This window comes from Ochotona princeps, chromosome 17, assembly GCF_030435755.1.
Source record: "Ochotona princeps isolate mOchPri1 chromosome 17, mOchPri1.hap1, whole genome shotgun sequence".
In the NCBI taxonomy this organism is placed as follows: Eukaryota; Metazoa; Chordata; class Mammalia; order Lagomorpha; family Ochotonidae; genus Ochotona; species Ochotona princeps.
The window spans coordinates 42,826,966-42,852,800 of record NC_080848.1 but is presented as its reverse complement, the minus strand read 5'-3'; positions in this window follow the sequence as shown (position 1 = coordinate 42,852,800).

Here is a 25,835-nt window from a genome sequence, read left to right as displayed (position 1 = left end):
CAGTTGCCATTCACCAGCACACTCCCTTCCCTAGGTGTCATATCCACTTTCAGACATATGTGCTGCCAGAGCCCTTGGTTTCCATGGCAGCGGGAAAAGGCTTGGGTACTGAACTTGTCTTTGGCTGTGGGGTTTAGAGCGCCCTGAGTGAGGAGCTCCATGTTCGTTTTGTTTTGGTGCTCAAGCTGCTTGATTCCATCCCATTGGGCTCAATGTGCATCGGACCGGAAGTGAGGCAACAGGGTTTCCTAGCTAGCTGCCAGGACAGCTGATGGTATGTGAAGTTCATGAGGCAGGTGGAGTTGTTTTGGCAGTGGAAGAGCTGTGCTGCTGCTTCGGGCAGTTGCCATTCACCACCACTCAGAGTTCGCTAGGTGTCATACCCAGTTTCAGACATATGTGCTGCCAGAGCACTTGGTTTCCATGGCAGCGGGAAATGGCTTGGGCACTGAAGTTGTCTTTGGCTGTGGGGTTTTGAGCACCTTGAGTGAAGAGCTGCATGTTCGTTTTGTGTGGGTGCTCAAGCTGCTTGATTCCATCCCACTGGGCTCAATGGGCATGGGACTGGAAATGAGCCAACAGGGTTTCCTAGATAGCTGCCAGGACAGCTGATGGTATGTGAAGTTCATCAGGCAGGTGGAGTTGTTTTGGCACTGGAAGAGCTGTGCTGCTGCTTCGGGCAATTGCCAATTACACCCAAACTGAGTTCCCAAGGTGTCATATGCACTTTGAGAAACATGTGCTGCCAGAGCACTTGGTTTCCATGGCAGCGGGAAATGGCTTGGGCATAGAACTTGTCTTTGGCTGTTTAGTTTTGAGCGCCTTGAGTGAGGAGCTCCACATTCGTTTTGTGTGGGTGCTCAAGCTGCTTGATTCCATCCCACTGGGCTCAAAGGGCATGAGATCGGAAGTGACACAGCAGGGTTTCCTAGATAGGTGCCAGGACAGCTGATGGTATGTGAAGTTCATGAGGCAGGTGGAGTTGTTTTGGCACTGGAAGAGCTGTGCTGCTGCTTCGGGCAGTTGCCATTCACCACCACACAGAGTTCCATAGGTGTCATACCCAGTTTCAGACATATGTGCTGCCAGAGCACTTGGTTTCCATGGCAGCGGGAAATGGCTTGGGCACTGAACTTGTCTTTGGTTGTGGGGTTTTGAGCGCCTTGAGTGAGGAGCTCCATGTTAGTTTTGTGTGGGTGCTCAAGCTGCTTGTTTCCATCCCACTGGGCTCAATGTGCATGGGACCGGAAGTGACCCAACAGGGTTTCCTAGCTAGCTGCCAGGACAGCTGATGGTATGTGAAGTTCATGATGCAGGTGGAGTTGTTTTGGCACTCTAAGAGCTGTGCTGCTGCTCCTGGCAGTTGCCTTTCACCACTTAACAGAGTTCCCTAGGTGTCATATCCACTTTCAGACATATGTGCTGCCAGTGCACTTGGTTTCCATGGCAGCGGGAAATGGCTTGGGCACTGAACTTGTCTTTGGCTGTGGAGTTTTGAGCGCCCTGAGTGAGGAGCTCCATGTTTGTTTTGTGTCGGTGCTCAAGCTGCTTGATTCCATCCCACTGGGCTCAATGGGCATGGGACTGGAAGTGACACAACAGGGTTTCCTAGATAGCTGCCAGGACAGCTGATTGTATGTGAAATTCATGAGGCAGGTGGAGTTGTTTTGGCACTGGAAGAGCTGTGCTGCTGCTTCGGGCAGTTGCCATTCACCAGCACACTCCCTTCCCTAGGTGGCATATGCACTTTGAGACATACGTGCTGCCAGAGCACTTGGTTTCCATGGCAGCGGGAAATGGCTTGGGCACTGAACTTGTCCTTGGCTGTGGGGTTTTGAGCGCCTTGAGTGAGGAGCTGCCTGTGAGTTTTGTGTGGGTGCTCAAGCTGCTTGATTCCATCCCACTGGGCTCAATGGGCATGGGACCGGAAGTGAGCCTACAGGGTTTCCTAGATAGGTGCCAGGACAGCTGATGGTATGTGAAGTTCATGAGGCAGGTGGAGTTGTTTTGGCACTGGAAGAGTTGTGCTGCTGCTTCGGGCAATTGCCAATCACACCCAAACTGAGTTCCCTAAGTGTCATATGCACTTTGAGACATATGTGCTGCCAGAGCACTTGGTTTCCATGGCAGCGGGAAATGGCTTGGGCATAGAACTTGTCTTTGGCTGTGGGGTTTTGAATGCCTTGAGTGAGGAGCTCCATGTTGGTTTTGTGTGGGTGCTCAAGCTGCTTGATTCCATCCCACTGGGCTCAATGGGCATGGGACTGGATGTGACCCAACAGGGTTTCCTAGATAGCTGCCAGGACAGCTGATGGTATGTGAAGTTCATGAGGCAGGTGGAGTTGTTTTGGCACTCTAAGAGCTGTGCTGCTGCTCCGGGCAGTTGCCTTTCACCACCTAACAGAGTTCCCTAAGTGTCATATCCAATTTCAGACATATGTGCTGCCAGAGCACTTGGTTTCCCTGGCAGCGGGAAATGGCTTGGGCACTGAACTTGTACTTGGCTGTGGGGTTTTGAGCGCCTTGAGTGAGGAGCTGCATGTGAGTTTTGTGTGGGTGCTCAAGCTGCTTGATTCCATCCCACTGGGCTCAATGGGCATGGGACTGGATGTGAGCCAACAGGGTTTCCTAGATAGGTGCCAGGACAGCTGATGGTATGTGAAGTTCATGAGGCAGGTGGAGTTGTTTTGGCACTGGAACAGCTGTGCTGCTGCTTCGGGCATTTGCCATTCACCAGCACACTCCCTTCCCTAGGTGTCATATGCACTTTGAGACACATGTGCTGCCAGAGCACTTGGTTTCCATGGCAGCGGGAAATGGCTTGGGCACTGAACTTGTCTTTGGCTGTGGGGTTTTGAGCTCCTTGAGTGAGGAGCTCCATGTTTGTTTTGTGTGGGTGCTCAAGCTGCTTGATTCCATCCCACTGGGCTCAATGGGCATTTGAACGGAAGTGACACAACAGGGTTTCCTAGCTAGCTGCCAGGACAGCTGATGGTATGTGAAGTTCATGAGGCAGGTGGAGTTGTTTTGGCACTGGAAGAGCTATGCTGCTGCTTCGGGCAGTTGCCATTCACCAGCACACTCCCTTCCCTAGGTGTCATATCCACTTTCAGACATATGTGCTGCCAGAGCCCTTGGTTTCCATGGCAGCGGGAAATGGCTTGGGCACTAAACTTATCTTTGGCTGTGGGGTTTAGAGCGCCCTGAGTGAGGAGCTCCATGTTCGTTTTGTTTTGGTGCTCAAGCTGCTTGATTCCATCCCATTGGGCTCAATGTGCATCGGACCGGAAGTGAGGCAACAGGGTTTCCTAGCTAGCTGCCAGGACAGCTGATGGTATGTGAAGTTCATGAGGCAGGTGGAGTTGTTTTGGCAGTGGAAGAGCTGTGCTGCTGCTTCGGGCAGTTGCCATTCACCACCACTCAGAGTTCGCTATGTGTCATACCCAGTTTCAGACATATGTGCTGCCAGAGCACTTGGTTTCCATGGCAGCGGGAAATGGCTTGGGCACTGAAGTTGTCTTTGGCTTTGGAGTTTTGAGCACCTTGAGTGAAGATCTCCATGTTTGTTTTGTGTGGGTGCTCAAGCTGCTTGATTCCATCCCACTGGTCTCAATGGGCATGGGACTGGAAATGAGCCAACAGGGTTTCCTAGATAGCTGCCAGGACAGCTGATGGTATGTGAAGTTCATGAGGCAGGTGGAGTTGTTTTGGCACTGGAAGAGCTGTGCTGCTGCTTCAGGCAGTTGCCAATTACACCCAAACTGAGTTCCCGAGGTGTCATACCTAGTTTCAGACATATGTGCTGCCAGAGCACTTGGTTTCCATGGCAGCGGGAAATGGCTTGGGCACTGAACTTGTCTTTGGTTGTGGGGTTTTGAGCGCCTTGAGTGAGGAGCTCCATGTTAGTTTTGTGTGGGTGCCCAAGCTGTTTGTTTCCATCCCACTGGGCTCAATGTGCATGGGACAGGAAGTGACCCAACAGGGTTTCCTAGCTAGCTGCCAGGACAGCTGATGGTATGTGAAGTTCATGAGGCAGGTGGAGTTGTTTTGGCACTGGAAGAGCTGTGCTGCTGCTCCGGGCAGTTGCCTTTCACCACTTAACAGAGTTCCCTAGGTGTCATATCCACTTTGAGACATATGTGTTGCCAGAGCACTTGGTTTCCATCGCAGCGGGAAATGGCTTGGGCACTGAACTTGTCTTTGGCTGTGGAGTTTTGAGCGCCCTGAGTGAGGAGCTCCATGTTGGTTTTGTTAGGGTGCTCAAGCTGCTTGATTCCATCCCACTGGGCTCAATGGGCATGGGACTGGAAGTGACACAACAGGGTTTCCTAGCTAGCTGCCAGGACAGCTGATGGTATGTGAAGTTCATGAGGCAGGTGGAGTTGTTTTGGCACTGGAAGAGCTGTGCTGCTGCTTCGGGCAGTTGCCATTCACCAGCACACTCCCTTCCCTAGGTGGCATATGCACTTTCAGACATATGTGCTGCCAGAGCACTTGGTTTCCATGGCAGCGGGAAATGGCTTGGGCACTGAACTTGTCCTTGGCTGTGGGGTTTTGAGCGCCCTGAGTGAGGAGCTGCCTGTGAGTTTTGTGTGGGTGCTCAAGCTGCTTGATTCCATCCCACTGGGCTCAAAGGGCATGGGACCGGAAGTGAGCCAACAGGGTTTCCTAGATAGGTGCCAGGACAGCTGATGGTATGTGAAGTTCATGAGGCAGGTGGAGTTGTTTTGGCACTGGAAGAGTTGTGCTGCTGCTTCGGGCAATTGCCAATCACACCCAAACTGAGTTCCCTAGGTGTCATATGCACTTGGAGACATATGTGTTGCCAGAGCACTTGGTTTCCATGGCAGCGGGAAATGGCTTGGGCATAGAACTTGTCTTTGGCTGTGGGGTTTTGAACGCCTTGAGTGAGGAGCTCCATGTAGGTTTTGTGTGGGTGCTCAAGCTGCTTGATTCCATCCCACTGGGCTCAATGGGCATGGGACTGGATGTCAGCCAACAGGGTTTCCTAGCTAGCTGCCAGGACAGCTGATGGTATGTGAAGTTCATGAGGCAGGTGGAGTTGTTTTGGCACTGGAAGAGCTATGCTGCTGCTTCGGGCAGTTGCCATTCACCAGCACACTCCCTTCCCTAGGTGTCATATCCACTTTCAGACATATGTGCTGCCAGAGCCCTTGGTTTCCATGGCAGCGGGAAATGGCTTGGGCACTGAACTTGTCCTTGGCTGTGGGGTTTTGAGCGCCTTGAGTGAGGAGCTCCATGTTGGTTTTGTGTGGGTGCTCAAGCTGCTTGATTCCATCCCCCTGGGCTCAATGGGCATTTGACCGGAAGTGACACAACAGGGTTTCCTAGATAGCTGCCAGGACAGCTGATGGTATGTGAAGTTCATGAGGCAGGTGGAGTTGTTTTGGCAGTGGAAGAGCTGTGCTGCTGCTTCGGGCAGTTGCTATTCACCACCTAACAGAGTTCCCTAAGTGTCATATCCACTTTCAGACATATGTGCTGCCAGAGCCCTTGGTTTCCATGGCAGCGGGAAATGGCTTGGGCACTGAACTTTCTTTGGCTGTGGGGTTTTGAGCACCTTGAGTGAAGAGCTCCATGTTCGTTTTGTGTGGGTGCTCAAGCTGCTTGTTTCCATCCCACTGGGCTCAATGGGCATGGGACTGGAAATGAGCCAACAGGGTTTCCTAGCTAGCTGCCAGGACAGCTGATGGTATGTGAAGTTCATGAGGCAGGTGGAGTTGTTTTGGCACTGGAAGAGCTGTGCTGCTGCTTCAGGCAATTGCCAATTACACCCAAACTGAGTTCCCGAGGTGTCATATGCACTTTGACAAACATGTGCTGCCAGAGCACTTGGTTTCCATGGCAGCGGGAAATGGCTTGGGCATAGAACTTGTCTTTGGCTGTGGAGTTTTGAGCGCCTTGAGTGAGGAGCTCCACATTCGTTTTGTTTGGGTGCTCAAGCTGCTTGATTCCATCCCACTGGGCTCAATGGGCATGAGACCGGAAGTGACACAACAGGGTTTCCTAGATAGCTGCCAGGACAGCTGATGGTATGTGAAGTTCATGAGGCAGGTGGAGTTGTTTTGGCACTGGAAGAGCTGTGCTGCTGCTGCGGGCAGTTGCCATTCACCACCACACAGAGTTCCATAGGTGTCATACCCAGTTTCAGACATATGTGCTGCCAGAGCACTTGGTTTCCATGGCAGCGGGAAATGGCTTGGGCACTGAACTTGTCTTTGGCTGTGGGGTTTTGAGCGCCTTGAGTGAGGAGCTCCATGTTGGTTTTGTGTGGGTGCTCAAGCTGCTTGATTCCATCCCACTAGACTCAATGGGCATGGGACTGGATGTGAGCCAACAGGGTTTCCTAGATAGCTGCCAGGACAGCTGATGGTATGTGAAGTTCATGAGACAGGTGGAGTTGTTTTGGCACTGGAAGAGCTATGCTGCTGCTTCGGGCAGTTGCCATTCACCAGCACACTCCCTTCCCTAGGTGTCATATCCACTTTCAGACATATGTGCTGCCAGAGCCCTTGGTTTCCATGGCAGCGGGAAATGGCTTGGGCACTGAACTTCTCCTTGGCTGTGGGGTTTTGAGCGCCTTGAGTGAGGAGCTCCATGTTGGTTTTGTTTTGGTGCTCAAGCTGCTTGATTCCATCCCATTTGGCTCAATGTGCATCGGACCGGAAGTGAGGCAACAGGGTTTCCTAGCTAGCTGCCAGGACAGCTGATGGTATGTGAAGTTCATGAGGCAGGTGGAGTTGTTTTGGCACTGGAAGAGCTGTGCTGCTGCTTCGGGCAGTTGCTATTCATCACCTAACAGAGTTTCCTAGGTGTCATATCCACTTTCAGACATATGTGGTGCCAGAGCACTTGGTTTCCATGGCAGCGGGAAATGGCTTGGGCACTGAACTTTCTTTGGCTGTGGGGTTTTGAGCACCTTGAGTGAAGAGCTCCATGTTCGTTTTGTGTGGGTGCTCAAGCTGCTTGATTCCATCCCACTGGGCTCAAAGGGCATGAACTGGATGTCAGCCAACAGGGTTTCCTAGCTAGCTGCCAGGACAGCTGATGGTATGTGAAGTTCATTAGGCAGGTGGAGTTGTTTTGGCACTGGAAGAGCTGTGCTGCTGCTTCTGGCAGTTGCCTTTCACCACCACACAGAGTTCCCTAGGTGTCATATCCACTTTGAGACATATGTGCTGCCAGAGCCCTTGGTTTCCATGGCAGCGGGAAATGGCTTGGGCACTGAACTTGTCCTTGGCTGTGGGGTTTTGAGCGCCTTGAGTGAGGAGCTCCATGTTGGTTTTGTGTGGGTGCTCAAGCTGCTTGATTCCATCCCACTGGGCTCAATGGGCATTTGACCGGAAGTGACACAACAGGGTTTCCTAGATAGCTGCCAGGACAGCTGATGGTATGTGAAGTTCATGAGGCAGGTGGAGTTGTTTTGGCACTGGAAGAGCTGTGCTGCTGCTTCGGGCAGTTGCCATTCACCAGCACACTCCCTTCCCTAGGTGTCATACCCACTTTCAGACATATGTGCTCCCAGAGCACTTGGTTTCCATGGCAGCGGGAAATGGCTTGGGCACTGAACTTGTCCTTGGCTGCGGGGTTTTGAGCGCCTTGAGTGAGGAGCTCCATGTTGGTTTTGTTTTGGTGCTCAAGCTGCTTGATTCCATCCCACTGGGCTCAATGTGCATGGGACCGGAAGTGACACAACAGGGTTTCCTAGCTAGCTGCCAGGACAGCTGATGGTATGTGAAGTTCATGAGGCAGGTGGAGTTGTTTTGGCACTGGAAGAGCTGTGCTGCTGCTCCGGGCAGTTGCCTTTCACCACTTAACAGAGTTCCCTAGGTGTCATATCCACTTTCAGACATATGTGCTGCCAGAGCACTTGGTTTCCATGGCAGCGGGAAATGGCTTGGGCACTGAACTTGTCTTTGGCTGTGAGTTTTGAGCGCCCTGAGTGAGGAGCTCCATGTTGGTTTTGTTAGGGTGCTCAAGCTGCTTGATTCCATCCCACTGGGCTCAATGAGCATGGGACTGGAACTGACACAACAGGGTTTCCTAGCTAGCTGCCAGGACAGCTGATGGTATGTGAAATTCATGAGGCAGGTGGAGTTGTTTTGGCACTGGAAGAGCTGTGCTGCTGCTTCGGGCAGTTGCCATTCACCAGCACACTCCCTTCCCTAGGTGGCATATGCACTTTCAGACATATGTGCTGCCAGAGCACTTGGTTTCCATGGCAGCGGGAAATGGCTTGGGCACTGAACTTGTCCTTGGCTGTGGAGTTTTGAGCGCCTTGAGTGAGGAGCTGCCTGTGAGTTTTGTGTGGGTGCTCAAGCTGCTTGATTCCATCCCACTGGGCTCAATGGGCATTTGACCGGATGTGAGCCAACAGGGTTTCCTAGATAGTTGCCAGGACAGCTGATGGTATGTGAAGTTCATGAGGCAGGTGGAGTTGTTTTGGCACTGGAAGAGCTGTGCTGCTGCTTCGGGCAATTGCCAATCACACCCAAACTGAGTTTCCTAGGTGTCATATGCACTTCCAGACATATGTGCTGCCAGAGCACTTGGTTTCCATGGCAGCGGGAAATGGCTTGGGCACTGAACTTGTCGTTGCTGTGGGGTTTTGAGCGCCTTAAGTTAGGAGCTCCATGTTTGTTTTGTGTGGGTGCTCAAGCTGCTTGATTCCATCCCACTGGGCTCAATGGGCATGGGACCGGAAGTGACCCAACAGGGTTTCCTAGATAGCTGCCAGGACAGCTGATGGTATGTGAAGTTCATGAGGCAGGTGGAGTTGTTTTGGCACTGGAACAGCTGTGCTGCTGCTTCGGGCAATTGCCAATTACACCCAAACTGAGTTCCCGAGGTGTCATATCCACTTTCAGACATATGTGCTGCCAGAGCCCTTGGTTTCCATGGCAGCGGGAAATGGCTTGGGCACTGAACTTGTCCTTGGCTGTGGGGTTTTGAGCGCCTTGAGTGAGGAGCTCCATGTTGGTTTTGTGTGGGTGCTCAAGCTGCTTGATTCCATCCCACTGGGCTCAATGGGCATGGGACCGGAAGTGACACAACAGGGTTTCCTAGATAGCTGCCAGGACAGCTGATGGTATGTGAAGTTCATGAGGCAGGTGGAGTTGTTTTGGCAGTGGAAGAGCTGTGCTGCTGCTTCGGGCAGTTGCCATTCACCACCTAACAGAGTTCCCTAAGTGTCATATCCACTTTCAGACATATGTGCTGCCAGAGCCCTTGGTTTCCATGGCAGCGGGAAATGGCTTGGGCACTGAACTTTCTTTGGCTGTGGGGTTTTGAGCACCTTGAGTGAAGAGCTCCATGTTGGTTTTGTGTGGGTGCTCAATCTGCTTCATTCCATCCCACTGGGCTCAATGGGCATGGGACTGGAAATGAGCCAACAGGGTTTCCTAGCTAGCTGCCAGGACAGCTGATGGTATGTGAAGTTCATGAGGCAGGTGGAGTTGTTTTGGCACTGGAAGAGCTGTGCTGCTGCTTCAGGCAATTGCCAATTACACCCAAACTGAGTTCCCGAGGTGTCATGCACTTTGACAAACATGTGCTGCCAGAGCACTTGGTTTCCATGGCAGCGGGAAATGGCTTGGGCATAGAACTTGTCTTTGGCTGTGGAGTTTTGAGCGCCTTGAGTGAGGAGCTCCACATTCGTTTTGTTTGGGTGCTCAAGCTGCTTGATTCCATCCCACTGGGCTCAATGGGCATGAGACCGGAAGTGACACAACAGGGTTTCCTAGCAAGGTGCCAGGACAGCTGATGGTATGTGAAGTTCATGAGGCAGGTGGAGTTGTTTTGGCACTGGAAGAGCTGTGCTGCTGCTGCGGGCAGTTGCCATTCACCACCACACAGAGTTCCATAGGTGTCATACCCAGTTTCAGACATATGTGCTGCCAGAGCACTTGGTTTCCATGGCAGCGGGAAATGGCTTGGGCACTGAACTTGTCTTTGGTTGTGGTGTTTTGAGCGCCTTGAGTGAGGAGCTCCATGTTAGTTTTGTGTGGGTGCTCAAGCTGCTTGTTTCCATCCCACTGGGCTCAATGTGCATGGGACCGGAAGTGACCCAACAGGGTTTCCTAGCTAGCTGCCAGGACAGCTGATGGTATGTGAAGTTCATGAGGCAGGTGGAGTTGTTTTGGCACTGGAAGATCTGTGCTGCTGCTTCGGGCAGTTGCCATTCACCAGCACACTCCCTTCTCTAGGTGTCATACCCACTTTCAGACATATGTGCTCCCAGAGCACTTGGTTTCCATGGCAGCGGGAAATGGCTTGGGCACTGAACTTGTCCTTGGCTGCGGGGTTTTGAGCGCCTTGAGTGAGGAGCTCCATGTTGGTTTTGTTTTGGTGCTCAAGCTGCTTGATTCCATCCCACTGGGCTCAATGTGCATGGGACCGGAAGTGACCCAACAGGGTTTCCTAGCTAGCTGCCAGGACAGCTGATGGTATGTGAAGTTCATGAGGCAGGTGGAGTTGTTTTGGCACTGGAAGAGCTGTGCTGCTGCTCCGGGCAGTTGCCTTTCACCACTTAACAGAGTTCCCTAGGTGTCATATCCACTTTCAGACATATGTGCTGCCAGAGCACTTGGTTTCCATGGCAGCGGGAAATGGCTTGGGCACTGAACTTGTCTTTGGCTGTGAGTTTTGAGCGCCCTGAGTGAGGAGCTCCATGTTGGTTTTGTTAGGGTGCTCAAGCTGCTTGATTCCATCCCACTGGGCTCAATGAGCATGGGACTGGAACTGACACAACAGGGTTTCCTAGATAGCTGCCAGGACAGCTGATTGTATGTGAAATTCATGAGGCAGGTGGAGTTGTTTTGGCACTGGAAGAGCTGTGCTGCTGCTTCGGGCAGTTGCCATTCACCAGCACACTCCCTTCCCTAGGTGGCATATGCACTTTCAGACATATGTGCTGCCAGAGCACTTGGTTTCCATGGCAGCGGGAAATGGCTTGGGCACTGAACTTGTCCTTGGCTGTGGAGTTTTGAGCGCCTTGAGTGAGGAGCTGCCTGTGAGTTTTGTGTGGGTGCTCAAGCTGCTTGATTCCATCCCACTGGGCTCAAAGGGCATGGGACCGGAAGTGACACAACAGGGTTTCCTAGCTAGCTGCCAGGACAGCTGATGGTATGTGAAGTTCATGAGGCAGGTGGAGTTGTTTTGGCACTGGAAGAGCTGTGCTGCTGCTGCGGGCAGTTGCCATTCACCACCGCACAGAGTTCCATAGGTGTCATATGCACTTTGAGACATATGTGCTGCCAGAGCACTTGGTTTCCATGGCAGCGGGAAATGGCTTGGGCATAGAACTTGTCTTTGGCTGTGGGGTTTTGAGCGCCTTGAGTGAGGAGCTCCATGTTGGTTTTGTGTGGGTGCTCAAGCTGCTTGATTCCATCCCACTGGGCTCAATGGGCATGGGACTGGATGTGAGCCAACAGGGTTTCCTAGATAGCTGCCAGGACAGCTGATGGTATGTGAAGTTCATGAGGCAGGTGGAGTTGTTTTGGCACTGGAAGAGCTGTGCTGCTGCTTCTGGCAGTTGCCTTTCACCACCACACAGAGTTCCCTAGGTGTCATATCCACTTTGAGACATATGTGCTGCCAGAGCCCTTGGTTTCCATGGCAGCGGGAAATGGCTTGGGCACTGAACTTGTCTTTGGCTGTGGAGTTTTGAGGGCCCTGAATGAGGAGCTCCATGTTGTTTTTGTGTGGGTGCTCAAGCTGCTTGATTCCATCCCACTGGGCTCAATGGGCATTTGACCGGAAGTGACACAACAGGGTTTCCTAGATAGTTGCCAGGACAGCTGATGGTATGTGAAGTTCATGAGGCAGGTGGAGTTGTTTTGGCACTGGAAGAGCTGTGCTGCTGCTTCGGGCAATTGCCAATCACACCCAAACTGAGTTTCCTAGGTGTCATATGCACTTCCAGACATATGTGCTGCCAGAGCACTTGGTTTCCATGGCAGCGGGAAATGGCTTGGGCACTGAACTTGTCCTTTGCTGCGGGGTTTTGAGCGCCTTAAGTTAGGAGCTCCATGTTTGTTTTGTGTGGGTGCTCAAGCTGCTTGATTCCATCCCACTGGGCTCAATGGGCATGGGACCGGAAGTGACCCAACAGGGTTTCCTAGATAGCTGCCAGGACAGCTGATGGTATGTGAAGTTCATGAGGCAGGTGGAGTTGTTTTGGCAGTGGAACAGCTGTGCTGCTGCTTCGGGCAATTGCCAATTACACCCAAACTGAGTTCCCGAGGTGTCATATGCACTTTGAGAAACATGTGCTGCCAGAGCACTTGGTTTCCATGGCAGCGGGAAATGGCTTGGGCATAGAACTTGTCTTTGGCTGTGGAGTTTTGAGCGCCTTGAGTGAGGAGCTCCACATTCGTTTTGTTTGGGTGCTCAAGCTGCTTGATTCCATCCCACTGGGCTCAATGGGCATGAGACCGGAAGTGACACAACAGGGTTTCCTAGATAGGTGCCAGGACAGCTGATGGTATGTGAAGTTCATGAGGCAGGTGGAGTTGTTTTGGCACTGGAAGAGATATGCTGCTGCTTCGGGCAGTTGCCATTCACCACCGCACAGAGTTCCCTAGGTGTCATACACAGTTTCAGACATATGTGCTGCCAGAGCACTTGGTTTCCATGGCAGCGGGAAATGGCTTGGGCACTGAACTTGTCTTTGGTTGTGGTGTTTTGAGCGCCTTGAGTGAGGAGCTCCATATTAGTTTTGTGTGGGTGCTCAAGCTGCTTGTTTCCATCCCACTGGGCTCAATGTGCATGGGACCGGAAGTGACCCAACAGGGTTTCCTAGCTAGCTGCCAGGACAGCTGATGGTATGTGAAGTTCATGAGGCAGGTGGAGTTGTTTTGGCACTGGAAGAGCTGTGCTGCTGCTCCGGGCAGTTGCCTTTCACCACTTAACAGAGTTCCCTAGGTGTCATATCCACTTTCAGACATATGTGCTGCCAGAGCACTTGGTTTCCATGGCAGCGGGAAATGGCTTGGGCACTGAACTTGTCTTTGGCTGTGGAGTTTTGAGCGCCCTGAGTGAGGAGCTCCATGTTGGTTTTGTTAGGGTGCTCAAGCTGCTTGATTCCATCCCACTGGGCTCAATGGGCATGGGACTGGAAGTGACACAACAGGGTTTCCTAGATAGCTGCCAGGACAGCTGATTGTATGTGAAACTCATGAGGCAGGTGGAGTTGTTTTGGCACTGGAAGAGCTGTACTGCTGCTTCGGGCAGTTGCCATTCACCAGCACACTCCCTTCCCTAGGTGGCATATGCACTTTCAGACATATGTGCTGCCAGAGCACTTGGTTTCCATGGCAGCGGGAAATGGCTTGGGCACTGAACTTGTCCTTGGCTGTGGGGTTTTGAGCGCCTTGAGTGAGGAGCTGCCTGTGAGTTTTGTGTGGGTGCTCAAGCTGCTTGATTCCATCCCACTGGGCTCAATGGGCATGGGACCGGAAGTGACCCAACAGGGTTTCCTAGATAGCTGCCAGGACAGGTGATGGTATGTGAAGTTCATGAGGCAGGTGGAGTTGTTTTGGCACTGGAAGAGCTGTGCTGCTGCTTCGGGCAATTGTCAATCACACCCAAACTGAGTTCCCTAGGTGTCATATGCACTTTGAGACATATGTGCTGCCAGAGCACTTGGTTTCCATGGCAGCGGGAAATGGCTTGGGCATAGAACTTGTCTTTGGCTGTGGGGTTTTGAACGCCTTGAGTGAGGAGCTCCATGTTGGTTTTGTGTGGGTGCTCAAGCTGCTTGATTCCATCCCACTGGGCTCAATGGGCATGGGACTGGATGTCAGCCAACAGGGTTTCCTAGATAGCTGCCAGGACAGCTGATGGTATGTGAAGTTCATGAGGCAGGTGGAGTTGTTTTGGCACTGGAAGAGCTATGCTGCTGCTTCGGGCAGTTGCCATTCACCAGCACACTCCCTTCCCTAGGTGTCATATCCACTTTCAGACATATGTGCTGCCAGAGCCCTTGCTTTCCATGGCAGCGGGAAATGGCTTGGGCACTGAACTTGTCCTTGGCTGTGGGGTTTTGAGCGCCTTGAGTGAGGAGCTCCATGTTGGTTTTGTTTTGGTGCTCAAGCTGCTTGATTCCATCCCATTTGGCTCAATGTGCATCGGACCGGAAGTGAGGCAACAGGGTTTCCTAGATAGCTGCCAGGACAGCTGATGGTATGTGAAGTTCATGAGGCAGGTGGAGTTGTTTTGGCAGTGGAAGAGCTGTGCTGCTGCTTCGGGCAGTTGCTATTCACCACCTAACAGAGTTTCCTAGGTGTCATATCCACTTTCAGACATATGTGCTGCCAGAGCCCTTGGTATCCATGGCAGCGGGAAATGGCTTGGGCACTGAACTTTCCTTGGCTGTGGGGTTTTGAGCACCTTGAGTGAAGAGCTCCATGTTGGTTTTGTGTGGGTGCTCAAGCTGCTTGATTCCATCCCACTGGGCTCAATGGGCATGGGACTGGAAATGAGCCAACAGGGTTTCCTAGCTAGCTGCGAGGACAGCTGATGGTATGTGAAGTTCATGAGGCAGGTGGAGTTGTTTTGGCACTGGAAGAGCTGTGCTGCTGCTTCGGGCAATTGCCAATTACACCCAAACTGAGTTCCCGAGGTGTCATATGCACTTTGAGAAACATGTGCTGCCAGAGCACTTGGTTTCCATGGCAGCGGGAAATGGCTTGGGCATAGAACTTGTCTTTGGCTGTGGAGTTTTGAGCGCCTTGAGTGAGGAGCTCCACATTCGTTTTGTTTGGGTGCTCAAGCTGCTTGATTCCATCCCCCTGGGCTCAATGGGCATGAGACCGGAAGTGACACAACAGGGTTTCCTAGATAGGTGCCAGGACAGCTGATGGTATGTGAAGTTCATGAGGCAGGTGGAGTTGTTTTGGCACTGGAAGAGCTGTGCTGCTGCTTTGGGCAGTTGCCATTCACCACCTAACAGTGTTCCCTAGGTGTCATATCCACTTTCAGACATGCGTGCTGCCAGAGCACTTGGTTTCCATGGCAGCGGGAAATGGCTTGGGCACTGAACTTGTCTTTGGTTGTGGGGTTTTGAGCGCCTTGAGTGAGGAGCTGCCTGTGAGTTTTGTGTGGGTGCTCAAGCTGCTTGTTTCCATCCCACTGGGCTCAATGTGCATGGGACCGGAAGTGACCCAACAGGGTTTCCTAGCTAGCTGCCAGGACAGCTGATGGTATGTGAAGCTCATGAGGCAGGTGGAGTTGTTTTGGCACTGGAAGATCTGTGCTGCTGCTTCGGGCAGTTGCCATTCACCAGCACACTCCCTTCCCTAGGTGTCATACCCAGTTTCAGACATATGTGCTCCCAGAGCATTTGGTTTCCATGGCAGCGGGAAATGGCTTGGGCACTGAACTTGTCCTTGGCTGCGGTGTTTTGAGCGCCTTGAGTGAGGAGCTCCATGTTGGTTTTGTTTTGGGGCTCAAGCTGCTTGATTCCATCCCACTGGGCTCAATGGGCATGGGACCGGAAGTGACACAACAGGGTTTCCTAGATAGCTGCCAGGACAGCTTAAGGTATGTGAAGTTCATGAGGCAGGTGGAGTTGTTTTGGCACTGGAAGAGCTGTGCTGCTGCTTCGGGCAATTGCCAATCACCACCAAACTGAGTTCCCTAGGTGTCATATGCACTTTGAGACACATGTGCTGCCAGAGCACTTGGTTTCCATGGCAGCGGGAAATGGCTTGGGCACTGAACTTGTCCTTGGCCTGTGGTTTTGAGCGCCTTGAGTGAGGAGCTGCATGTTCGTTTTGTGTGGGTGCTCAAGCTGCTTGATTCCATCCCACTGGGCTCAATGAGCATGGGACTGGATGTGAGTCAACAGGGTTTCCTAGATAGCTGCCAGGACAGCTGATGGTATGTGAAGTTCATGAGGCAGGTGGAGTTGTTTTGGCACTGGAAGAGCTGTGCTGCTGCTTCGGGCAATTGCCAATCACCCCCAAACTGAGTTCCCTAGGTGTCATATGCACTTTGAGACACATGTGCTGCCAGAGCACTTGGTTTCCATGGCAGCGGGAAATGGCTTGGGCATAGAACTTGTCTTTGGCTGTGGAGTTTTGAGCGCCTTGAGTGAGGGGCTCCATGTTAGTTTTGTGTGGGTGCTCAAGCTGCTTGATTCCATCCCACTGGGCTCAATGGGCATGGGACCGGAAGTGAGCCAACAGAGATTCCTAGATAGCTGCCAGGACAGCTGATGGTATGTGAAGTTCATGAGGCAGGTGGAGTTGTTTTGGCACTGGAAGAGCTGTGCTGCTGCTTTGGGCAGTTGCCATTCACCACCTAACAGTGTTCCCTAGGTGTCATATCCACTTTCAGACATGCGTGCTGCCAGAGCACTTGGTTTCCATGGCAGCGGGAAATGGCTTGGGCACTGAACTTGTCTTTGGCTGTGAGGTTTTGAGCGCCTTGAGTGAGGAGCTCCATGTTCGTATTGTGTGGGTACTCAAGCTGCTTGTTTGCATCCCTCTGGGCTCAATGGGCATGGGACCGGATGTGAGCCAACAGGGTTTCCTAGCTAGCTGCAATAACAGCTGATGGTATGTGAAATTCATGAGGCAGGTGGAGTTGTTTTGGCACTGGAAGAGCTGTGCTGCTGCTTTGGGCAGTTGCCATTCACCAGCACACTCCATTCCCTAAGAGTCATACCCAGTTTCAGACATATGTGCTGCCAGAGCCCTTGGTATCCATGGCAGCGGGAAATGGCTTGTGCACTGAACTTGTCCTTGGCTGTGGGGTTTTGAGCGCCTTAAGTGAGGAGCTGCATGTTCGTTTTTTGTGGGTGCTCAAGCTGCTTGATTCCATCCCACTGGGCTCAATGGGCATGGGACCGGATGTGAGCCAACAGGGTTTCCTAGATAGGTGCCAGGACAGCTGATTGTATGTGAAATTCATGAGGCAGGTGGAGTTGTTTTGGCACTGGAAGAGCTGTGCTGCTGCTTCGGGCAGTTGCCATTCACCAGCACACAGAGTTCCCTAGGTGTCATATCCACTTTCAGACATACGTGCTGCCAGAGCACTTGGTTTCCATGGCAGCAGGAAATGTCTTGGGCACTGAACTTGTCCTTGGCTGTGGGGTTTTGAGCGCCTTGAGTGAGGAGCTGCATGTGAGTTTTGTGTGGGTGCTCAAGCTGCTTGATTCCATCCCACTGGGCTCAATGGGCATTTGACCGGATGTGAGCCAACAGGGTTTCCTAGATAGCTGCCAGGACAGCTGATGGTATGTGAAATTCATGAGGCAGGTGGAGTTGTTTTGGCACTGGAAGAGCTGTGCTGCTACCTCGAGCAGTTGCCATTCCCCAGCACACTCCCTTCCCTAGGTGTCATATCCACTTTCAGACATATGTGGTGCCAGAGCACTTGGTTTCCATGGCAGCGGGAAATGGCTTGGGCATAGAACTTGTCTTTGCCTGTGGGGTTTTGAGCGCCCTGAGTGAGGAGCTCCATGCTGGTTTTGTGTGGGTGCTCAAGCTGCTTGATTCCATCCCACTGGGCTCAAAGGGCATTTGACCGGAAGTTACCCAACAGGGTTTCCTAGATAGCTGCCAGGACAGCTGATGGTATGTGAAGTTCATGAGGCAGGTGGAGTTGTATTGGCACTAGAAGAGCTGTGCTGCTGTTTGGGCAATTGCCATTCCCCAGCACACAGTTCCCTATGTGTCATTTCCACTTTCAGACTTATGTGCTGCCAGAGCACTTGGTTTCCATGGCAGCGGGAAATGGCTTGGGCACTGAACTTGTCTTTGTCTGTGAGTTTTTGCGCGCCTTGAGTGAGGAGCTTCATGTTTGTTTTGTGTGGGTGCTCAAGCTGCTTGATTCCATCCCACTGGGCTCAATGGGCATGGGACCGGATGTGAGCCAACAGGGTTTCCTAGCTAGCTCCTAGGACTGCTGATGGTATTTGAAGTTCATGATGCAGGTGGAGTTGTTTTGGCACTGGAAGAGCTGTGCTGCTGCTTCGGGCAGTTGCCATTCACCAGCACACAGAGTTCCCTAGGTGTCATACCCAGTTTCAGACATATGTGCTGCCAGAGCACTTGGTTTCCATGGCAGCGGGAAATGGCTTGGGCACTGAACTTGTCCTTGGCTGTGGGGTTTTGAGCGCCTTGAGTGAGGAGCTGCATGTGAGTTTTGTGTGGGTGCTCAAGCTGCTTGATTCCATCCCACTGGGCTCAATGGGCCTTTGACCGGATGTGAGCGAACAGGGTTTCCTAGATAGCTGCCAGGACAGCTGATGGTATGTGAAATTCATGAGGCAGGTGGAGTTGTTTTGGCACTGGAAGAGCTGTGCTGCTACCTCGAGCAGTTGCCATTCCCCAGCACACTCCGTTCCCTAGGTGTCATATCCACTTTCAGACATATGTGGTGCCAGAGCACTTGGTTTCCATGGCAGCGGGAAATGGCTTGGGCATAGAACTTGTCTTTGCCTGTGGGGTTTTGAGCGCCCTGAGTGAGGAGCTCCATGCTTTTTTTGTGTGGGTGCTCAAGCTGCTTGATTCCATCCCACTGGGCTCAATGGGCATTTGACCGGAAGTGACCCAACAGGGTTTCCTAGATAGCTGCCAGGACAGCTGATGGTATGTGAAGTTCATGAGGCAGGTGGAGTTGTATTGGCACTGGAAGAGCTGTGCTGCTGTTTGGGCAATTGCCATTCCCCAGCACACAGTTCCCTATGTGTCATATCCACTTTCAGACTTATGTGCTGCCAGAGCACTTGGTTTCCATGGCAGCGGGAAATGGCTTGGGCACTCAACTTGTCTTTGTCTGTGAGTTTTTGCGCGCCTTGAGTGAGGAGCTCCATGTTTGTTTTGTGTGGGTGCTCAAGCTGCTTGATTCCATCCCACTGGGCTCAATGGGCATGGGACCGGAAGTGAGCCAACAGGGTTTCCTAGCTAGCTCCTAGGACTGCTGATGGTATTTGAAGTTCATGATGCAGGTGGTGTTTTTTTGGCACTGGAAGAGCTGTGCTGCTGCTTCGGGCAGTTGCCATTCACCAGCACACTCCCTTCCCTAGGTGTCATACCCAGTTTCAGACATATGTGCTGCCAGAGCACTTGGTTTCCATGGCAGCGGGAAATGGCTTGGGCACTGAACTTGTCCTTGGCTGTGGGGTTTTGAGCGCCTTGAGTGAGGAGCTCCATGTTGGTTTTGTGTGGGTGCTCAAGCTGCTTGATTCCATCCCACTGGGCTCAATGGGCATGCGATCGGAAGTGACACAACAGGGTTTCCTAGATAGCTGCCAGGACAGCTGATGGTATGTGAAGTTCATGAGGCAGGTGGAGTTGTTTTGGCACTGGAAGAGCTGTGCTGCTGCTCCGGTCAGTTGCCTTTCACCACCTAACAGAGTTCCCTAGGTGTCATATCCACTTTCAGACATATGTGCTGCCAGAGCACTTGGTTTCCATGGCAGCGGGAAATGCTTGGGTACTGAACTTGTCCTTGGCTGTGGGGTTTTGAGCGCCCTGAGTGAGGAGCTCCATGTTGGTTTTGTGTGGGTGCTCAAACTGCTTGATTCCATCCCACTGGGCTCAATGGGCATGGGACCGGAAGTGATCCAACAGGGTTTCCTAGCTAGCTGCCAGGACAGCTGATGGTATGTGAAGTTCATGAGGCAGGTGGAGTTGTTTTGGCAATGGAAGAGCTGTGCTGCTGCTCCGGGGTGTTGCCTTTCACCAGCACACAGAGTTCCCTAGGTGTCATATGCACTTTCAGACATATGTGCTGCCAGAGCCCTTGGTTTCCATGGCAGCGGGAAATGGCTTGGGCACTGAACTTGTCTTTGGCTGTAGGTTTTTGAGCCCCTTGAGTGAGGAGCACCATGTTGGTTTTGTTTGGTGCTCAAGCTGCTTGATTCCATCCCATTTGGCTCAATGTGCATCGGACCGGAAGTTAGGCAACAGGGTTTCCTAGTAGCTGGCAGGACAGCTGATGGTATGTGAAGTTCATGAGGCAGGTGGAGTTGATTTGGCACTGGAAGAGCTGTGCTGCTGCTTCGGGCAGTTGCCATTCACCACCTAACAGAGTTTCCTAGGTGTCATATCCACTTTCAGACATAAGTGCTGCCAGAGCCCTTGGTTTCCATGGCAGCGGGAAATGGCTTGGGCACTGAACTTGTTTGGCTGTGGAGTTTTGAGCGCCCTGAAGGGGAGCTCCATATTGGTTTTGTTTTGGTGCTCAAGCTGCTTGATTCCATGCCACTGGGCTCTAGGGGCATGGGACCGGAAGTAAGCCAACAGGGTTTCCTAGATAGCTGCCAGGACAGCTGATGGTATGTGAAGTTCATGAGGCAGGTGGAGTTGTTTTGGCATTGGAAGAGCAGTGTTGCCTCTCCGGGCAGTTGCCATTCACCAGCACACTCCCTTCCCTAGGTGTCATATCCACTTTCAGACATATGTGCTGCCAGAGCACTTGGTTTCCATGGCAGCGGGAAATGGCTTGGGCACTGAACTTGTCCTTGGCTGTGGGGTTTTGAGCGCCTTGAGTGAGGAGCTCCATGTTGGTTTTGTGTGGGTGCTCAAGCTGCTTGATTCCATCCCACTGGGCTCAATGGGCATTTGACCGGAAGTGACACAACAGGGTTTCCTAGATAACTGCCAGGACAGCTGAGGGTATGTGAAGTTCATGAGGCAGGTGGAGTTGTTTTGGCATTGGAAGAGCTGTGCTGCTGCTTCGGGCAATTGCCAATCACCCCCAAACTGAGTTCCCCAGGTGTCATATGCACTTTGAGACATATGTGCTGCCAGAGCACTTGGTTTCCATGGCAGCGGGAAATGGCTTGGGCACTGAACTTGTCTTTGGCTGTGGGGATTTGAGCGCCTTGATTGAGGACCTCCATGCTGCTTTTGTGTGGGTGCTCAAGCTGCTTGATTCCATCCCACTGGGCTCAATGGGCATGGGACCGGAAGTGAGCCAACAGGGATTCCTAGATAGCTGCCAGGACAGCTGATGGTATGTGAAGTTCATGAGGCAGGTGGAGTTGTTTTGGCACTGGAAGAGCTGTGCTGCTGCTTTGGGCAATTGCCATTCACCACCTAACAGTGTTCCCTAGGTGTCATATCCACTTTCAGACATGCGTGCTGCCAGAGCACTTGGTTTCCATGGCAGCGGGAAATGGCTTGGGCACTGAACTTGTCTTTGGCTGTGAGGTTTTGAGCGCCTTGAGTTAGGAGCTCCATGTTCGTATTGTGTGGGTACTCAAGCTGCTTGTTTGCATCCCTCTGGGCTCAATGGGCATGGGACCGGATGTGAGCCAACAGGGTTTCCTAGCTAGCTGCCATAACAGCTGATGGTATGTGAAATTCATGAGGCAGGTGGTATTGTTTTGGCACTGGAAGAGCTGTGCTGCTACCTCGGGCAGTTGCCATTCGACAGCACACTCCCTTCCCTAGGTGTCATATCCATTTTCAGACATATGTGCTGCCAGAGCACTTGGTTTCCATGGCAGCGGGAAATGGCTTGGGCACTGAACTTGGCTTTGGCTATGGAGTTTTGAGTGCCTTGAGTGAGGAGCTCCATGTTTGTTTTGTGTGGTTGCTCAAGCTGCTTGATTCCATCCCACTGGGCTCAATGGGCATGGGACCGGAAGTGAGCCAACAGGGTTTCCTAGCTAGCTCCTAGGACTGCTGATGGTATGTGAAGTTCATGATGCAGGTGGAGTTGTTTTGTCACTGGAAGAGCTGTGCTGCTGCTTCGGGCAGTTGCCATTCACCAGCACACTCCATTCCCTAAGAGTCATACCCAGTTTCAGACATATGTGCTGCCAGAGCACTTGGTTTCCATGGCAGCGGGAAATGGCTTGGGCACTGAACTTGTCCTTGGCTGCGGGGTTTTGAGCGCCTTAAGTGAGGAGATGCATGTGAGTTTTGTGTTGGTGCTCAAGCTGCTTGATTCCATCCCACTGGGCTCAATGGGCATGGGACCGGATGTGAGCCAACAGGGTTTCCTAGATAGGTGCCAGGACAGCTGATTGTATGTGAAATTCATGAGGCAGGTGGAGTTGTTTTGGCACTGGAAGAGCTGTGCTGCTGCTTCGGGCAATTGCCATTCACCAGCACACAGAGTTCCCTAGGTGTCATATCCACTTTCAGACATACGTGCTGCCAGAGCACTTGGTTTCCATGGCAGCAGGAAATGGCTTGGGCACTGAACTTGTCCTTGGCTGTGGGGTTTTGAGCGCCTTGAGTGAGGAGCTGCATGTGAGTTTTGTGTGGGTGCTCAAGCTGCTTGATTCCATCCCACTGGGCTCAATGGGCATTTGACCGGATGTGAGCCAACAGGGTTTCCTAGCTAGGTGCCAGGACAGCTGATGGTATGTGAAATTCATGAGGCAGGTGGAATTGTTTTGGCACTGGAAGAGCTGTGCGGCTACCTCGAGCAGTTGCCATTCCCCAGGACACTCCCTTCCCTAGGTGTCATATCCACTTTCAGACATATGTGGTGCCAGAGCACTTGGTTTCCATGGCAGCGGGAAATGGCTTGGGCATAGAACTTCCTTTGCCTGTGGGGTTTTGAGCGCCCTGAGTGAGTAGCTCCATGCTGGTTTTGTGTGGGTGCTCAAGCTGCTTGATTCCATCCCACTGGGCTCAATGGGCATTTGACCGGAAGTGACCCAACAGGGTTTCCTAGATAGCTGCCAGGACAGCTGATGGTATGTGAAGTTCATGAGGCAGGTGGAGTTGTATTGGCACTGGAAGAGCTGTGCTGCTGTTTGGGCAATTGCCATTCCCCAGCACACAGTTCCCTATGTGTCATATCAGCTTTCAGACATGCGTGCTGCCAGAGCACTTGGTTTCCATGGCAGCGGGAAATGGCTTGGGCACTGAACTTGTCTTTGTCTGTGAGTTTTTGCGCGCCTTGAGTGAGGAGCTCCATGTTTGTTTTGTGTGGGTGCTCAAGCTGCTTGATTCCATCCCACTGGGCTCAATGGGCATGGGACCGGAAGTGAGCCAACAGGGTTTCCTAGCTAGCTCCTAGGACTGCTGATGGTATTTGAAGTTCATGATGCAGGTGGAGTTGTTTTGGCACTGGAAGAGCTGTGCTGCTGCTTCGGGCAGTTGCCATTCACCAGCACACTCCCTTCCCTAGGTGTCATACCCAGTTTCAGACATATGTGCTGCCAGAGCACTTGGTTTCCATGGCAGTGGGAAATGGCTTGGCCACTGAACTTGTCCTTGGCTGTGGGGTTTTGAGCGCCTTGATTGAGGAGCTGCATGTGAGTTTTGTGTGGGTGCTCAAGCTGCTTGATTCCATCCCACTGGGCTCAATGGGCATGGGACTAGATGTGAGCCAACAGGGTTTCCTAGATAGCTGCCAGGACAGCTGATGGTATGTGAAGTTCATGAGGCAGGTGGAGTTGTTTTGGCAGTGGAAGAGCTGTGCTGCTGCTTCGGGCAATTGCCAATCACCCCCAAACTGAGTTCCCTAGGTGTCATATGCACTTTGAGACACATGTGCTGCCAGAGCACTTGGTTTCCATGGCAGCGGGAAATGGCTTGGGCATAGAACTTGTCTTTGGCTGTGGGGTTTTGAGCGCCTTGAGTGAGGAGCTCCATGTTCGTTTTGTGTGGGTGCTCAAGCTGCTTGATTCCATCCCACTGGGCTCAATGGGCATGGGACTGGATGTGAGCCAACAGGGTTTCCTAGCTAGCTGCCAGGACAGCTGATGGTATGTGAAGTTCATGATGCAGGTGGAGTTTTTTTGGCACTGGAAGAGCTGTGCTGCTGCTTCGGGCAGTTGCCATTCACCAGCACACTCCCTTCCCTAGGTGTCATACCCAGTTTCAGACATATGTGCTGCCAGAGCACTTGGTTTCCATGGCAGCGGGAAATGGCTTGGGCACTGAACTTGTCTTTGGCTGTGGGGTTTTGAGCGCCTTGAGTGAGGAGCTCCATGTGAGTTTTGTGTGGATGCTCAAGCTGCTTGATTCCATTACACTGGGCTCAATGGGCATGGGACTAGATGTGAGCCAACAGGGTTTCCTAGATAGCTGCCAGGACAGCTGATGGTATGTGAAGTTCATGAGGCAGGTGGAGTTGTTTTGGCACTGGAAGAGCTGTGCTGCTGCTTCGGGCAATTGCCAATTACACCCAAACTGAGTTCCCTAGGTGTCATATGCACTTTCAGACATATGTGCTGCCAGAGCCCTTGGTTTCTATGGGAGCGGGAAATGGCTTGGGCATAGAACTTGTCTTTGTCTGTGAGGTTTTGAGCGCCTTGAGTGAGGAGCTCCATGTTTGTGTGGGTGCTCAAGCTGCTTGATTCCATCCCACTGGGCTCAATGGGGTTGGGACCGGAAGTGAGCCAACAGGGTTTCCTAGCTAGCTCCTAGGACTGCTGATGGTATTTGAAGTTCATGATGCAGGTGGAGTTGTTTTGGCACTGGAAGAGCTGTGCTGCTGCTTCGGGCAGTTGCCATTCACTAGCACACTCCCTTCCCTAGGTGTCATACCCAGTTTCAGACATATGTGCTGCCAGAGCACTTGGTTTCCATGGAGGCGGGAAATGGCTTGGGCACTGAACTTGTCCTTGGCTGTGGGGTTTTGAGCGCCTTGAGTGAGGATCTGCATGTGAGTTTTGTGTGGGTGCTCAAGCTGCTTGATTCCATCCCACTGGGCTCAATGGGCATGGGACCGGAAGTAACCCAACAGGGTTTCCTAGATAGCTGCCAGGACAGCTGATGGTATGTGAAGTTCATGAGGCAGGTGGAGTTGTTTTGGCAGTGGAAGAGCTGTGCTGCTGCTTCGGGCAATTGCCAATCACCCCCAAACTGAGTTCCATAGGTGTCATATGCACTTTGAGACACATGTGCTGCCAGAGCACTTGGTTTCCATGGCAGCGGGAAATGGCTTGGGCATAGAACTTATCTTTGGCTGTGGGGTTTTGAGCGCCTTGAGTGAGGAGCTCCATGTTCGTTTTGTGTGGGTGCTCAAGCTGCTTGATTCCATCCCACTGGGCTCAATGGGCATGGGACTGGATGTGAGCCAACAGGGTTTCCTAGATAGCTGCCAGGACAGCTGATGGTATGTGAAGTTCATGAGGCAGGTGGAGTTGTTTTGGCACTGGAAGAGCTATGCTGCTGCTTCGGGCAGTTGCCATTCACCAGCACACAGAGTTCCCTAGGTGTCATATGCACTTTCAGACATATGTGCTGCCAGAGCCCTTGGTTTCCATGGGAGCGGGAAATGGCTTGGGCACTGAACTTGTCCTTGGCTGTGGGGTTTTGAGCGCCTTGAGTGAGGAGCTCCATGTTGGTTTTGTTTGGTTGCTCAAGCTGCTTGATCCCATCCCATTGGGCTCAATGTGCATCGGACCGCAAGTTAAGCAACAGGGTTTCCTAGCTAGCTGACAGGACAGCTGATGGTATGTGAAGTTCATGATGCAGGTGGAGTTGTTTTGGCACTGGAAGAGCTGTGCTGCTGCTTCGGGCAGCTGCCATTCACCAGCACACTCCCTTCCCTAGGTGTCATACCCAGTTTTAGACATATGTGCTGCCAGAGCACTTGGTTTCCATGGCAGCGGGAAATGGCTTGGGCACTGAACTTGTCTTTGGCTGTGGGGTTTTGAGCGCCTTGAATGAGGAGCTCCATGTTAGTTTTGTGTGGGTGCTCAAGCTGCTTGATTCCATCCCACTGGGCTCAATGGGCATGGGACCGGAAGTAACCCAACAGGGTTTCCTAGATAGCTGCCAGGACAGCTGATGGTATGTGAAGTTCATGAGGCAGGTGGAGTTGTTTTGGCAGTGGAAGAGCTGTACTGCTGCTTCGGGCAATTGCCAATTACACCCAAAATGAGT